The sequence below is a fragment of the Epinephelus fuscoguttatus genome, linkage group LG9 (genome assembly GCF_011397635.1).
Source record: "Epinephelus fuscoguttatus linkage group LG9, E.fuscoguttatus.final_Chr_v1".
Lineage (NCBI taxonomy): Eukaryota > Metazoa > Chordata > Actinopteri > Perciformes > Serranidae > Epinephelus > Epinephelus fuscoguttatus.
In genome coordinates, this window is record NC_064760.1 from 34,382,803 (window position 1) to 34,396,413 (window position 13,611).

A 13,611-nucleotide genomic window follows, 5' to 3' on the forward strand; every position below is an offset into this window, starting at 1 on the left:
CAGTGATGTTGTATCTGTTCAGAGATTATGTCACTCTGAGGATTGCTGATGCATGTGTTACCTTGATAAAGGTAATATTTCAAAATGGAATCCCATTCTCAAAATGATCTCAGCTTGCCCAGGAATATTGATGTCTACTGTATGTAGTGACCCTCTAGAGATTTCCTCCACTCTGCCTTTACCTTGGAAATCTGCATACCTTAACAGTAGCAGCAGCTTCCCCCTGCCAATTAAAATCGCATTAGCCTAATCACCCGGTAAAACACTACTCATCCACCCTTGCTTAGTTTGGGCATTTGATCAGCACAGGGACGTCCTGGCAGCTCAGTGGATTAATCACATATTCAGTGGCAGATGAGTTGTGAATCCAGCTCACGAAATATCTCATGTGATCCTCAGTCTCTAATTATGAATCCAAATCTCTGGCAAAGAAGACATTACACATTTTCAGAGCCTCTGATTCTGACATTTCTGTTCCCTAAAGAGTAATTCCTCTTTATTACTACTTGGGTCTCACTTTGCAGTGCTGTCCATCATTTACATCAGTTCTGATGAAATTGTACTCACCAGTATAATTGTTGAGATCTGAGAAATTGCTGGCATTGCTAAAAGTAGTGCAGTGCATGTTCAAAATATGCCTGTTCAGAACAGGCTGATTGATTGGCCTCTGGTATTGCTGCTTGCAGCTTTCTCTAGAACCACTCATCCAAACAACTGAACGCTCAACACTGCACTTCTTTGGGTCTGAGAACAAAACTGTTCATTCCAAAAGCTACATCACTGATGCTTAAACTGTTTGAAGCTGAGACAGTGTAACATCTCCAGTGTCTCTTTCTTCATCTGTTGTTGAATGTACTGTAGCGAGGGACAGAGAGCAAGCTACATACAGTTTGGCAGTGTAACAGTGACTAGGAGTCCCTCTCAGTACACTACCCATTAACCTTCAGCCACCATTGCCATGGCAAAGAAGCCAATCAATGGCAGCACATACAAATCATTGTTGAATCACAGCACCATAATTGCTGGATTCATCTTAAACTGACTGCAGACTGACTGCAAAAAGCTGCAGATTGTAGTACTAGAATAGATGTTTTTCACCTTGAGAGTCATAGTTAACTTTCTCTTTAAAGTTTCTACTTTTTATAAATTATACAGAAATTTTATAATGCAGTTTTTTTGTGTTGATGACTCAACCAGCAGAGTTTCATGCCAATCCAAGCTGAAGCAGAGCTCCAACTGTCAGTCACGCAACACTACTTTATGGGAAAAATTAATGGAGCTTTTACATCCAAAACTAGGGTGCCTGAACTGAAGCTCTTGCGAAAATTCAGTCAGGAAGAAACAATACTTTTCATGCTCAGGCTGTAAGTTTCTTTCTAACCTTGCCATTCACTCGTTGCACATATACTTACTCACCATCTCTGGGTGACATTGTCTGGGTAGGTCAGTTGAGTCATCAGCTGAGTCACAACCAACCAATAGCACAGCGACACACCTTCTCTGTAAGCCTATCATCTTACTGCCCCTTTACAGATTCATCAGCCTCATACGCCTCAGCACTCGGCAGCCTCAGTGTCATCAGCCACCACCACCACCACCACCACCACCACCATCAGTGTCTGGATGCTACGGGGGGGATTCATCTTGCTGAGGTTGCAGCGTTATCGGAGCTTGACCCACAGGGACATAAAGTCAGGATATCTCAGCCTCTGCTGCTTTCATCCCAAACGCAATTAAAATGCAACGTTAATAGCACAGGAGTGTTTGTTATGGCAACGGTCTTGTGCGTTTGTTTAATCAGGTCAATATCTCCTTAGCTCCAGTTTCACTTACAGCTCAGATCAAATCAGATCAGGCAATCTGATTAGGCAAAGTGTGTATTAAACTTGTGCCACTCACATTTAATGTAAACTTTATGGAGTCGAGATCTGAAGAGGAGGAGGAGGAGGAGGAGGAGGGGGAAAGGTAATGCATGGTGTGCACACATTAATGGAGGAGATTTAAAGGGCATTTTCAGGTAATATGGAGGATGCTGCTGAGAGAATCTGCCTGATAAAGGAAACATTAAAAAATAATGACTTTCTAAAATCACATTGAAATGATGAGTGTACCTGCAGCCTTTGTGTGTCGTCTTGTCATTATTTGGTTGAAATGCATGGTGCTCAACACCTCCCGTCTACTCTACCGTACTAATTCTGCATACCTTAACAAAAGAAGCTCCCTCCTGCCAATTAAAAGCACATTAGCCTAATCACCCAGTAAAAACTACTCATCCATTATTGCTCACTTTGTAAATTTTATCGGTGCATTTCACCAGAGAAATGCCTCCGCTCCACTGCGAGGGCCCCGTAAGTCATTAGCGCGGCTGCGTGAGCATTAATGGGGATGGCTGAAAATGTGTTGACAAATCAAATAACGCATGCTGATAACCGGGCATTATAAGCCAGAAAATCTGAGTTTCTTGTTAAATGGGGGTAATATTTTGGGTTGGGAGGCAAGATCAGATATGAAGTTTACAGTAATTGTCTGCACGTGTCAGAAGTTGAGATACAGTGTTGTTTCTCTCTCTCTTTATCAGTCTGTCACTGGTGATGTCTTGATATAAAGTGAACCTCTGTGGGTTCCAGTTCCAGATTTGGGAGACAGATTTAATAACTTGTAATAAAAATAGATTGTCATTTTTCTCTTGGCAAGAAGTGCAGAATAATTTGGTCCTTCTAAATGCATTTTATGGTTTTTGTCCAATTTGGCTGCTCCTGCGTTACATTTCAAATCCAATAATCTAATAATATCTGATGTATAATCTACTGTAGCAGTCCTTTAAACTGCTCAGGGTATTTTGAGATTGGTGCTTTGTTAGAGTGAAGGATCATGCCCAAGTACCAACACTGTCATGGTTTTGCTTCTGCATTCGAATCAAAAGACATACTATGAAAATTTCTGGCTTCACTATCTTACTGTGGTGATGGACATCCGAATGGTTTCCATGGCTACAATGGTGAAACCAAAACTGCAAACGACACACTATGTGTTATGATGCTCTGTGAATAATTTATCAATGCAAAATACAAGCACGAGCCAATGCCACTCATTGTCTTTCTCTTGATTTTGGTGATAACATGATATTTCCTGTACTCAACCACACATGGACAATAACAAAGAAATCATGCAACCTTGAGTTATTGGGTAATTCAGCTTAATATGACACATGAAAAAAAAAATCAGTTACAGCCCTATTACGGTTAAAGTGTGCATGTTAACATGGTGACTGTCACAAACACTTCAAGGCCGATATTCATGAACTAATTTTAAATAGCTCAGAGGGGGGAGAAAGATACTGACTCAGCATGATGCCACTGTGCATACTTTTAAAGAATAGTGTTAATAATATAACTGATGAGAACTGATTTCCATATATATGCTTCAGTTTCAGGGCCCTTGTGTTGTGCATGCTGGCTCAGTGTAGCTGTAGCTTTATTCAACCTTTTTGTTTCAGGTTTTTGTGCAGGTGAACTTTTATTTGTTGTTGTGGGCATGGCTCATCTCTGAAGCTTTAATAAACTACTGTCTTTGACTTCTGATGTAAGACTGAGTAGCTGGCCTTGGGAGTGGGAGGAGTGGATAGCCACACTGCATGTTAAGTCAAAGGCCACATCGACACTACATCGACATTTTTGTTTTAAAACATAACTATTGCTATGTTTATGCCTAGCGTCCACACTACTCTGGGATTTTGGAACCCCTAAAACAGAGACCTTTGTTGAAAAACGCTCGCTAAAGTGCCCTCCTGGGAGCCAAAATGCGTGCTAAAGTGGCCTCCTGGGAGCCAAAATGTGCGCTAAAGTGCCCTCTTTGGAGCCAAAATGCACGCTAAAGTGCCCTCTTGGGAGCCAAAACGCACGCTAAAGTGCCCTCCTCATAGCCAAAACGTGCGCTAAAGTGCCCTCTTTGTAGCCAAAACGCGTGCTAAAGTGCCCTCCTGGGAGCCAAAACACCACAACAAAGCACCTCGTGCGAGCCTGTTCACATCAGAGGCGCTTGTCTCCACGCTGGTCGACAAGCGCTTCTGGTCCTAGCTGTTGTCTCCGTCACATTTGGGGCTGTTTTTCCATCATGGGTAAGTAAATAACCTCATAAAATTATACGCCATGTTTTCCTAACAACTGTAAATGTATGTTGACTTCTTAGTAATGAGTATACGTATATAAACACACTCACATATATACATCACATTTGTCAAATGGGGTTTTTTATTTTGAAATTTGTTTTATTCTGAAAATTGACCTTGACACATTTGCTCGCAGCTCGCGAAGAAAATAGACCAGACGGCGAAACAATCGCTGCAGGGCCTTTCCTTTGACTGGGGACATAACACTGTCTTTAAATACAGGAATGATTCAAAAGACACAAATAAGTTTCTGTGTTGTCTTATTTAGTTTTTCACACCAAAACACAAAGGTGCCATAAAACAGAGATAATATACAGTTAATGCAGTTGTAACTTTTAAAAAGGGGTATTAAAAATAGAGAAAAAAGATGAACTGATGGAGCACCTGATATCCGCAAGATGCTTTGCCTGTAGTGTCTTCTGTAGGAGGAGAGACTGCTGCTGAGCTGGATCTGACAGGTGCCACTCACCTGCAATTAGCTGCCTGACAACCTGGAAGACAGCAGCAGAGACAGATACAGGCAGCCCCAGCACTCAAACAGACTACAGTGCCAGCGTTTACATTTAATCAACTGCTTTTATCTGAGATTCTCCCTGATTGCTGTACTTCATCATCCTGCTTTAGTCTTTATTGTTTTTATCCTCTTCTGCAATTTTTCTGCTTTCAGTTTGCACGACTGGTTAAATTGCTGAGACTTTTATTGTCTCGTTGTGTTTCTGTCTTTTGGCCTTTGCCTGCTTTTATTAGATGGGTGTTATTTCTCTTTAAAATACTTTGTAGCTCTAACTTTTGAGAAGTGCTGTGTAAATAAAAAAAAACAACTATTAATGGTCTTTTTCCTAATCAACTCCTGACATTATCTTCCACGACTCTAGGACCAGGCTAAATCTGTAATACTGCATTCAGCTCACCACCGACTGAACCAGCCAAAAAAAGCTTTGGCGATGCAGGAGTTACACAGAATGATAAAAGCACCCTGTTAGATAAATGTATAAACACCCATAAAAGTGGCCACACAGCCACATGGCCAAGTGGTTATTAGCCTTTGGAAAATAGAGGGCTCTGATCCAGAGATAACAATGAAATGTCTCTGAACACAGCAAAAATGTGCAGCCTCTGATTGTTGCCCAGCGAGCCAAACGGTTGAGTATAATGCTGTGTAATTGCCGAGCAGAGAGTGATGATAATTAACATGTTGATAACATGTTATTTGATCATTGCACATATTCCATTATTCGCTCAACTGGTCAGTTTGAACAAACAGTCCATTTGACTACATTCAGTGTTGTATTTGTGATTGAAATACAGGGAAAAAAAGAACTTTGGTTCATCTGCTGCCAGAGTGAATACTTAATTACTTCATGCTCCATTAGTTGAGATACAACATTGATATATGTGACAGGACAGAGCAAACACATTTACAAAATGAGGGAAGAGGCAATGCTGTACTGCCAGATTGAGTAGTTTCCTTCCAAATTGGGATGCTTCTGATTGCAAGGGGACTGTGGCTCAGGCTAATTTCTACTAATATGCCCTTGCCTTATCTACTGTGCCTCTGTTTGCACATTTACACCAAGAGTTTACTGCCTATACCAGCAAATTAGCACTCCACGAATGACATTATGAGCTTAACATTGAGTTACAAAGGCCAGGTTTTGAAAAAGAACAAACATGGTGATAATTAGGTCTGCCCCCTAATAGTTGACCAACTGTAAGTCGACCAGAAAGGTCATTAGTTGGCAAGATTTCATTTTGCTTGGTCACAGAAAAAAAAACATGAATGACATGACACTCCATTAGGAGCTGTGCCTTGTTAAAATATCAAAACCTATATGACTGGACCATGTGGGAATTTAATTTGAAAGGGCAGACACAGGAAGTGACCATGCTCAGCAGTCAGACAGGAGTCACGTTAATTTCCAGGGCTGGTACCTGTGGTTAGTCCACAGACTAGTTAATAACATGTCAGGCAGGAAATCCAAAGTGTGGGATCATTTAGAGAAGGTGAAGGACGAACCCAAGGTGATATGTAAACTCATTCGTTGACTACAAACATGACGTATCATCTGAAACATGTAGCTACATGCCCATTAGCCACTTAGCACAATAAGTACTCGTTTGCTGACAGCAATAGCAACAAGTAATCAACAGGTGGCTCGCTCAGTAAAGTAAGCTCACCAGGCCTCTGTAGCCTGCTGCTCATCTCTGCTTGAGGCTACATTAGCTGCTGCTAGCATAAAATACCTGAATATCCAATCAAACCATCTGCAGCCGAGATGCAGTGTGGGTAATGTAGGCACCAGGTTTTGAAAAGGAAGAAGAGTACATGGAATAAAACTGACAAAATCTGTTCTTCTGCTGTGTCCATCGCTGATTTACTTTTAACAATCTTTTTAAAACTGATTAATGTGAGTCAAAGACTACAGTAAGAGTGTAATGCTAAATCAGATTACTCTAAAGATTTTAGCTCTTATTGATCTGGGAGCACCCATGGTAACTGGTGGTAAAGGCAGTTTTTGAGGCAGCTACTTTGTCAGAAAAACAACAGGAGAGCAACCGGTGTATCTGTTACAGTGCAGCCAAATAAACTTTTTTTTAAAATAAAGAAGTCAGTCAGTATTTAAATCTTTTCATCATGACATTAACAATCGGATTTCATGCTGCACAGGACACAAGTGGTTTTCCATCCAACAGCAGCACTTAGTAAAGTCAGTTACTTAGCTGATATATTGGAAGTGCAGACTGTCGCCTGCAGCTTTTCATCCAACAGCTCAGTGTGGCTGCTCCTGAATGCTCCATTACTATCTGTACTATTTTAAACTGTTTGGCTGCCAAAGGATGTTTAAATGGACCATGTTTTGACACATTGTTGATGAATGATCTGTTAGTTCCATCTAGTTGAATTCTTTTCATTTGAAGCAGCAGCAGAAGAATAAGAAGTTCAGTTTGATTTTGCAGCAACAATACCACTATCAGTGAGATAAATTCGTAACAGATAATTAGGATTAGTTGGTGCATTGTCTCCTGTGAATGCCTTGTGCATAAGTGGGCAATTGGAATTGATGTGGAATGGCAGACCCACCATTAGCGATGACAATTACTATACAGAGAGGGGGAATTCCTGATGTAAATACATTACATTTTACATATTAAAAGAAAAAGGACCCTCGATGCATGAAATAAAATGGAAAATATCTCTATTATGTGACACATAAACTCTTGCATTGTGTTGTAGAGAAATGGGGAAATATGCCACAGCAGCTCTGCAAGCATAGCATCTATGTTTGGTAAACAGCAGGATGCACTTACACTCTCCATTGTAAGCATCAATTTACTCATACCTGCCCTCTACACACGGAGGGCCCTCCACAGCTGTGAGTGTGACTTCATGTGGAGTGATACTGTGCAGTGAAGGGTGATTGGGGAGGCACCGGTTTGGGAAAGGACCCCTCTGGAAGCACTACCTCTCAGGCCATGTACAAATGCCACTTCTGATACTTCATGATAAAGACGACACTGAACTGGCACTTAGACAGCTGAGACAAACATTCACGCCCTAAGCAGCTGTTTACGTCCCTCGCTGTGTCCTGATTCAAGGGCCGACCCTTGAGCCTTCTCGATTGTGAAATACTGAGAGCTGCTAATGAAGCAGTGGCTGTGACTACATTTGGGCAGAAGAAGGCTGCATTTGGAGGAGCTGTTAGAAATGGATAGGCTTTGTTGCTTTGTCTATGTGCTCGGAGCAAATCAACCAACTTCAACTGTTAAATTTCAATTGTTTTCAGAGTCCTGAGGAGGTACGGCTCCTAAGTATTCCACAAAAACAACAAAAACCAAGAAGAAAATAATAACCTGTTTTCAGCAAACTCATCTTTTCGTCTTCTTTACTGACTCCTGAAATTGATCAAGCACGTCCATCACTGTGTGTTATCACTTATCCTGTCTTGAGATGTGTACTCTTAGCCCCAATTAGTTCCACAATGCTAGTCTCTGACAGAAGCAGGACGTGATGAATCTAAAACACAGCACATCTGCACAGTCTGGACTGTAAGTGCAACTGAGCAAACTAGCACCATGATGCAATGGGAAATATGTGTTCAGGAAAAAGACAGTGAACCAGATCAGCATCTCACACAATGTCTACACAGGCTACGTTGTGAAAGCAGTGCGTTAACAGAGCGGCAGCTTCAGTCTGCATCTGTGTCTACACAGGGTGCATTCAGGTGCAGTACTGAGTGTAGGTCATGCATATTATGGCAGCACTCAGAACCCCAACAAACAATCACTGTAGTGACACATTTATGCAGTTATGCGACTAAAACGCGTGCCGTATGTGGCCTGTGTGTGTCACGGTTTAGTTCAATGTCGGACCCAAAATGTAGAGCAGTAAGCAGGCAGGTGGTTAAAACAAAAAGCAAGCTTTACTGCAGTTGGTAAAACACCTCCAAAGAGGCAGACACAATAACCAAATCTGAACTAAATGTCATGATGAACGCAGGGACAAACATGAGCAAACAATCCAACAAGGAACACAAGAGTCCAACACCAGCAGAGAAAATGAGCCGGGGAATGACACAAAGACGAAAGGCAAAGGAGAAAGGGAAAGACAAAGGTACATACACAGGGAGCTAATTACAAGAACAAGACACAGCTGGTGTAGACGGGCATGGGCACAAGAAGGGAAACAAAGGGATTGGCTGACAACAAAGTTGTGGTAGGGAACCCTAGGTGGAGCAAACAAGACTAGGTTTAGTTCAGTTCACTTAAAAGGGGCTTTATTGGCATGGAAAACACATGTTTACATTGCCAAAGCAAGTGTGAAATAAGAACAATAATTGTATGTACTATAGGTAATGAGCTACCAGAACTTGGTTTATACATGTCGCTACTGATTGGGTACACTTCTGACACACCCACCAAATAAGAGAAAACATACCTCAAAGCCCATTGCACACCATTTTACACCGTTTCAAGGACACATGTAGTTCAACCTGTAAACTGTGGCAGAAGAGTGCACACTGTTTTGAGATCGAATGTACCCCAGGTGTGCAGGGAAAACTCTGGAACAGGGAAGAACTAACAAGACTAATAGAAGGCAGCTGTGTCAGAAATCAGGAAAGAAACAAAGGAAAAACATTACAAGAGACATGACACATGAGGAGAATGACTTTCAGAAGAAAACAAGAAATAAACTACAACCAAAGCTAGAATCATGACAGTGTGGACAGCTGTTTTGGTCAAAGAGGACCTATTATGATCATTTTCAAGTTCATACTGTGTTAAGGCTTTCTGCTACAGCATGTTTACTTGCTTTATTGGTCAAAGAAACACTTAATTCTCCTCATACTGTGTGTGCTGGACCACCTGTATTCACCCTCCGCTGGAGACGCTCTGTTTTAACTCCTGTTTCTATAAGCCCCCCTTCCAAACAAGCCCAGCCTGCCCTTACTGGTTAGCATTTCAGGGTCTCCCACATCTTGTCACCCTTGCACTGTTATTGCAACTATGGTAATGACTGTAAGGGAGGACAGTGGCACTTCTAATGTGAAAAATCACCACACAAAAAGTTTATATAACAATAAGACCCAACACGTTCTCACTCCTACCTCGTCACATATTGACCTGCTTGGTCATGGACTTTCCATGTCCACATATGATGTGCAAGGTACCCTGGGTGTGTTGGTTGTTGACGTTCTGGGACACCATGTCAAGTTCTGCCTGTTACATGCATTGTCTTCTTTCAAAATACACTTCCGAATGTAACGTTTACATACAGTCTCTTTCGAAATAAATGCACTACGTCAGTACAACACCGCAACTTGACATTGTGTTTCCATTCAAGAACAATAACACCCTGTTGGGTTTAGACAACAAAAGCATGTGGTTAGGTTTAGGAAAAAAGAACAGGGTTTGGCATTATAATCTAACAGGATGCGAACACCGCTCTTTCAGGTGAAATTCAGTATGGATGTCCAAATGAAGCTTAATGAACCACCATTTGTTTTGGCTGAACCCACTAGATGGTGCTCTTGGTGACTGCATTGCCATCCCTTGAGCCTTTTTCATTGCACCATCTAGTGGGTTCAGCAAATACAACTGGTGGTTCATGAAGCTTCATTTGGCCATCACTTTGTTGGACCCATCTACTGCCCCTCCTGCCCACCCAGTCGGACATTTGCCTTAACTTTCGTCCCTGATGCCGCAAGTCACTGGCCAAGCACTGGATTTCGATGGCTTCGGAGTGAGACCAGGACATGTTCCAGCAGAAATATGATCTGAAATCGGGGGAGAAATTTGCAACATCAGCACCCAAGATTACATGTTTCCCTGACGTTAGCATGTAGCTTACTTTAGCAGTGTATGTACACTTGCAGCAGTGTGCCTGGAGCAGACGACCAAAGAAATCCGGCACACTATGATGTCATACTGTAGCCATAGTAGAATGAAAACAGAATGTTTCTAACAGTGCTGAAGTTTTATGCCCACAGGGATTACTTTAACATATGTTTACCTCATTTTTTGAAACTTTGGCCAAGTTTAAGATGTTTAACATCCGACATTATAACACAATAAAACACAAAATACAGAAAAGTATAAAAGGGCCCCTTTGAAACAGGATCTGTTCTATCAGGTGTGCGTGAGATGAGACAAACATGACTGAATGCTTTTAGACAAAGATCAGATGTAGACTCTCAGTTTTAGGACCATCCCACTATGATACAATGAGAAATAAAGGGAAACCAAGGTTTGTAACACAAAGCAGGTGCAGAGCCCTGGTACAAAGAAAGACAGCAACAGATGTGTGGCCAGAGCATTTAATCACTTAAACACTGACATATTTCTCGTCTCTAAAACAACAAAGGTCAGGGCATGGAGGACAGTCTGCTGAATAGTTAACATTTTTGCTGTGAAAGTCAGTTTTTCTAATTTGTTCTTGCTCTTAATCCACCAACTACTATTCTCAGTCCTCCTCAGTAAGACACACTCACTCATTGTAGGTTTAGACACAACTCAACATTTGGGGTCATAATGTCAAACTCTGACAGACGTAATACTGCAAGACAAGTAAACATACACACACACACAATGTGCAAAACCTGATTACACTTCCCTGTGATGGCATTTGTTTTCTGTCTCTGCTGAATAACAGCTTTGTAAACTCTAAGGCACACTGACACAGCCATCACACTACAAATGTGATCTGTGATGAAGAACACCCGAACCAGTCAAAGAGTGGAGAGTGTCAAACTCGGGTCAGCGTTTCTGAAACCTGTCCTGTCATCGTTGACAGCGCCTTTAGTGAATGTGGAACTTTCAATTTTTACATGCAGTCACACATCAAACACACACATACTGTTTAGCAGATGTCTCAGTGTAAAAAGCTGGTCCCAAAGCTGATGCTCCAAAAACAAGCCCTCTCTTTGTACTGTTATAAAGTGATGCTGTGATGTGCAACTACCCACTGCTTGTGTCTCACTCCCCCTCTCTTTATCTGTCTCTCTTTCTCTGTGTCTTGTCTCTCCTGTCTCTAAGGCTGCCTTTACACTACCATGTCTTGATGCCCAATTCCGATTTGTTGCCTATATCCACAGATATCAGCTATATCAACAGAATGCAGCCAGCATCCGTTTTTTTGTGCGACACTTCCGGTCCAGCACTCTTCACCACTGTGTAAATGTCCCACGGTATTTGCTACAGTGACATTACTGCGCGCATGGAAATGTTTACATCACTGAAAGCAATTTTAAGGACTAACTTTAAATATTTGAAGTTAATCGTTAAAGAATAAATCACCTGGAAAGCTGGCGCTGCTCCACATAATTTAAAAGGTAACTTAGCCTACACAGAGCGGTGGAAATGTCCGTGCAGCTGCAGACGGGTGCGGCTGGATGGTTGATGGGTACATGCTGATTCGGTTGCTATCAGAGCCGATCCGCGCATCACTATGGCTTAATAATCAACTCAGTCAATAAAAACAACCCGTCCTGTGTTAGGAGTGTATGCCGCTGACAGAAAGAAAGAAAGAAAAAGAAAAAGATAGAAAAGCAGCGTACACCTCACATATTTATTTCTCACAGTTGCGCACACGTTTGGCTGGCATGCAGAAGCACCGTCTGTGTGTCTGTGTGTCGAGGGTGCGAGCCGCAGCTTCAGCTGCTCAGGTAGAGAGGCTGTGTAGCCCGGTGTGTTTTTTCACTGGTTCGGTTCTGCAGGTTCTCTGCTGGTACACAGGAGATGGGGATCAAGCAGTTTGTCTCACTCGGGATAGATTGTGCTTTTTTTGGTTCATAGTTTTTGATTGACGTGCGATTTATTCGGCTTTCCTTCCTTTCCCTCGCTCATGAGCACGTCATCAAAATGCGCTGTCGTAGCATTATTCATGACGTACGACGTGGATTGCCAGGAAATATCTGATCTGTCTGTTTAGATTACAGACCTACTGGCAGATATCTGATTCATATCCGATATATTTCCACATATGAAGGAGGCCTGAATCTGATCTGACAATATCCGATATCAAGCGTTTTTTTTCCTGTTTACACATTCATGTTACAGATCCGATCTGTGCCACCTGAGAGGAAAAAATCGGAATTGGGTCACTTGAACCATGTAGTGTAAAGTAGGCTTAATTCTATGAGAACAGTACGCCTCTTTCATAATGAGAGAATGGTCTTTGAGGGCCACCTCAGCTAGATCTGGAGTGACCTTTAACCTAAAACTGATTGGTCAGACCAGTTTGGACCAGATCAGGATCATACTGCCACAGACTTATCAAGCTGGAATTTTACTGTCTGTTTTTTTTTTGTTTGTTTTTTTGTGTGTGTGTGTGTGTGTGTGTAGGTGTGTGTGCGTGTAGGTGTGTGTGTGTGTGTGTGTGTTTGTGTCAGTGCAAAAATAACCCAGACATGACATGCAAATGCTGTGGTAAATATTTGGTTTTAATTAGGTTCCTCCCCATCATCAACACAGCTTTAACAGTTCATCCAAATTATGACAAAGCATACTTTGATTGCATCCATTGCCAGGGGCACAAATGTAGGAGACAGATCACAAAACCAGGACAATAAAAAAGAAATTAGCTGCATAGCCATATACCACTAGATGTATTTTTGTTATTTGGGTAAAATGATCCTTTAAGTCTGGGCTCAGCCAGATATTACAAGCAACATACAGTCTACCATCTCATTTGGTTAGGGTGCATACCGTGATCAAATCAAACCTACGAGTCCTGGTGAGTTATTAGGTAAAGGGAACGTGCCAAAAATGTTGCACCTCAGATGTACTTGAAATCTCCAAAAAATCACTTGTCTATACACATTCTTTAAAAATAGGCTTTATTAGTCGGCACTTTCCACTTGGCATAGTTGAAATGAATGAGGCAATCCTGTCTCCTAGAAATGACATTTTTATTGTACTGATTTGTTATCCTAATTACATTTAGA